Consider the following 4,507-nt stretch of genomic DNA (forward strand, 5'->3'; position numbering starts at 1 on the left):
TGATTCCCTGTTGGAACTAAATAAATACAGAGGGAGGGAACTGTAAGGGACAGTGCCAGCAACACAGCATCAACACTCTGGTGGAGTTTTGGTCTACCAGTGCTAATCCCAGTTGGTGAACAGTTTCGACACCCTAAAGGAGCACTCCAAAGAGATGCTCGCCAACACCAGTGGCACATGCCTCAATAGAAGAACTAAATGAAAGCAAACAACAGGGAGAAGAAAACATAAATAACAAGCAAGCCTGCAGGGGAAGACACACACAAAAGAAATACAGTCCCCAGAGCCCAGCAATGACATGGAAGAACTTCTGGCCTATCAGATAGAGAATTAATGCTCATCATGATCAAAAACAAAGAAAACAAAAATGAAAAAATGATTTGAGACAAATAATCACTGAAGAATAAATTGAGACCTTAAGAAAGGAAGAAAAAGAAACACAGGAGATTAAAAGATTACTAGAGGAGATAAACAACTCTGGGAAAAGCAATGAAAAACAGAATTGGTGAAATGGAAAAATGGATCAGTACTATCTCAGGTACAGAAATATAAAGAGTCAAAAGAAAAGAGATAGAAGAGCAAATAAAGAAGTATGAAGATACTCTTAGACAATTATCAGACTCCATGAAGAGAGGAAACATAAGAGTTATAGGCATTCAGAAGGTGAGGAGACAAAGGAACAGAGAAATTATTCAAGGAGACAATTGAAGAAAATTTCCCTAGTATGAAAAAGGAGACGAACATAGACATACAAGAAGCGAGAAGAACTACCAATTACCACAATGAAAAGAAAACTACAGCAAGACACCAAATAGTAAAGCTTGCAAGAGTCCAAGACAAGGAAAAAATAATAAAACAGGCAAGGGGAGAAAAAGATAACTTTAAAGGGAAACCAATCAGGTTAACTTCAGAATTCCCCAAAGAAACATTACGGACAAGAAGAGAATAGAGTAACATATTCAGCAAACTTCAACACAGCAAATGCCAACCAAGAATACTTTACCCTGCAAAGCTCTCCTTCCTCTACAAAGAAAAGATATGGGCCTTCTCAGACAAACAGAAACTCCAGAAATTCATTACAATTAAACCACCACTCCAAAAAAATTCTACAAGTCCTAAAGCCACAACCAACAGAGGAATGAACAAGAAGAACAGAACAAACCCAGGAATAAAATCACAAAAAAGACAAACAAAATGGCAAATACAGATGCCAACATATCAATATTAACTCTAAATGTAAATGGATTAAACTCATCAATAAAAAGACAGAGTAGCAGGCTGGATTAAAAAAATAAATCCAACCTTTTGCTGTCTCCAGGAAACACATTTTAACCACAAAAGATAAACATAGACTGAAAGTAAAAGGTTGGAAAACAATCCTACAAGCAAATGGACCAAAAAAGAAGGCAGGAACAGCCATACGTATATCAGTTGAAATTGACTTCAAATTAAAAAGGTAAAAAGATGCATAGACGGACACTAAATTATGATCAAGGGGATAATACATCAGGAGATATAACACTCATTGAAATGTACTCACCAAATGAAGGGGCACCAAAATATATTAGACAATGATTATCAGTTCTGAAAACAGACATGAAAGAAAATACATATACAATGGGAAACTTCAACACCCCACTCTCACCAATGGACAGATCAATGAGACAAAAACAAAGACTATAACCCTAAATAAAGACATAGAACTCATGGACTTGACAGACACTTATAGGACACTGCACCCAAAGAAATCTGAGTACACATTTTTCTCAAGTGTGCATGGAACATTCTCCAGAATTGATCACATACTGGGCCACAAGACAAACATCTACAGATACACAAAGATCAAAATCATTCCAACTATCTTCTCTGATCATAAAGACATCAAGCTAGAAATAAATCATGAAAAGAAAACAAGGAACATTCCCACTTCATGGAGATTGAAATCCATACTATTGGAAGACCACTGGACTAATGAGGGGATCAAAGAAGAAATTAAAAAAAATACTTTGAGTTGAACGACAAGGAGGACATCACTTTTCAGAATGTATGGGATGCAGCAAAAGCAGTAATAAGAGGAAAATATATAGCAATCCAGGCTCACATCAAGAAACAAGAAAGAATTCAAAGAAACAACCTAATCTCACATCTTAAAGAGCTAGAAAAGAACAACAAAAAAACCCTAAAGCCAGTAGAAGAAAGGAAATAATAAAAATCAAAGCAGAAATAAGCAAATTGGAAATTTAAAAAATTATCCAAAAGATCAATGAAACCTAAAGTTGGTTCTTTGCAAAAATAAACAAAATAGACAAACCTCTAGCCAGGCTCACAAAGAAAAAATGGGAGAAACACATATAAATATGATTATAAATGAAATAGAGAGAAATCTCAACAGACTCAGTAGAAATCAAAAGAGTAATCAGAGATTACAGTGAACACTTACATGCAAACAAATTCAACAACCTAGAAGAGATGGACAAATTCCTTGAATGATATAATCATCCAAGCTGGACAAAGAAGAAATAGAACAACTAAACAGACAATTACAAGCAGTGAAATTGAGGCAGTGATCAAAGCACTCCCCCAAAACAAAACCCAGGCCCAGATGGTTTCACAAATGAATTCCACCAAAAAATAAGCAGTGAATTAGTACCTATCTTACACAAACTCTTTCAAGAAATTGAAAAAGAAGGAATACTACCAAATACGTTCTGCAAAGCCAACATTACAATAATACCAAAACCAAACAAAGACAGCACAAAAAGAAAATCCTTGCCAACAGAATCCAACAATACATCAAAGAAATAATACCCCACAATCAAGTGGGATTCATCCCAGGGACACAAGGATGGTTCAACATATGAAAATTGGTAAGTGTAATCCAACACATCAAGAAAAAGAAAAAGAAAACCCATATGATCATATCAATAGATGCTGAGAAAGCATTTGACAAAGTCCAACATCCATTTATGATGAAGGCCCTTGAAATTCTCGGGATAGAAGGAACATACCTTAACATGATAAAAGCCATATACAACAAACAAACTGTCAATATTATTCACAATGGCAAAAGCTGGAGGCCTTTCCTTTAAGATCAGAAACAAGACAAGGACGTCCTCTCTCACCACTGCTCTTCAATATAATACTGGAGGTCCTAGCCAGGGCAATAAGACAAGAGAAAGACATACAAGGAATTCAAATAGGGAAAGAAGAAGTAAAACTATCACTATTTGCAGACAATATGATAACATACATAGAGAATCCTAAAAACTCCACAGAAAAACTACTCAAAATAATCAACCAGTTCAGTAAAGTAGCAGGATACAAAATCAACACAGAAGCATCAGTAGCCTTCCTATAAACAATCAATCTGGAGGAGAAATCAAGAACACCATCCCTTTTATAATTGAAACAAAAAAAAAAATCAAATACTTGGGAATAAACCTAACAAAAGAGGTGAAAGACCTATACAAAGAAAATTATAAAACACTGTTAAAAGAAATTGAAGAGGACACAAAGAAATGGAAAGACAGTCTCTGCTCATGGATTAGAAGAAATAACATTATTAAAATGGCCATCCTCCCAAAAGCAATATAAAGATTCCATGCTATTCCAACAAAAATCTCAATGACATTCTTCAAAGAAATAGAATACTGATGAAATTTATATGGAACCACAAAAAACCTCAAATAGCCAAAGCCCTACTGATGAAAACAAAGGAGAAAGGAGGTATCGCCCTTCCAAACTTCAAGCTATACTACAAAGCCATAATAATTAAAACAGTTTGGTATTGGAACAAAAACAGACACACAGACCAATGGAACCGAATAGAGAGCCCAGAAATAAAGCCATACTTTATGAAAACTAATCTTTGACAAAGGAGTAAAGAATATGCAATGGAACACGGACAGTTTGTTCAATAAACGGTGCTGGGAAAACTGGACCTCCACATGTAAAAAAATGAAACTAAAACACTACCTCTCACTCTGCACAAAAATCAACTCAAAATGGATAAAAGAACTGGACATAAGATCTGAAATCATAAAATATATAGAAGAAAATATAGGTAAAACACTGCAAGACATACATCTCAGAAATATCTTTAAAGACATCACTCAAAGCAGTGATAGTGAAGACAAAGATAAACACCTGGGATTACATCAAACTGAAAAGCTTCTGTACAGCCAAAGAGACATTAACCAAAATAGGGAGACACCCCAGTGATTGGGAAAACATCTTTGCACTCCATTCAACTGATAAGGGACTGATCACAAATTTATACAAAGAACTCACACGGCTCAACAAAAACAAAATAAACAACCCGGTCAAGAAACAGGCAGAAGAACTTAAAAGACATTTCTGCAAAGAGGAAATGCAAATGGCCAACAGGCACATGAAAAAATGTTCAACATCCCTTATAATCAGGGAAATGCAAATCAAAACCACACTGAGATACCACCTTACACCAGTAAGAATGGCACATATCAAAAAAACAAGCAACAACATCTGT

This window comes from Talpa occidentalis, unplaced genomic scaffold, assembly GCF_014898055.3.
Source record: "Talpa occidentalis isolate TD23 unplaced genomic scaffold, MPIMG_talOcc4v2.1 talOcc4.2, whole genome shotgun sequence".
NCBI lineage: Eukaryota > Metazoa > Chordata > Mammalia > Eulipotyphla > Talpidae > Talpa > Talpa occidentalis.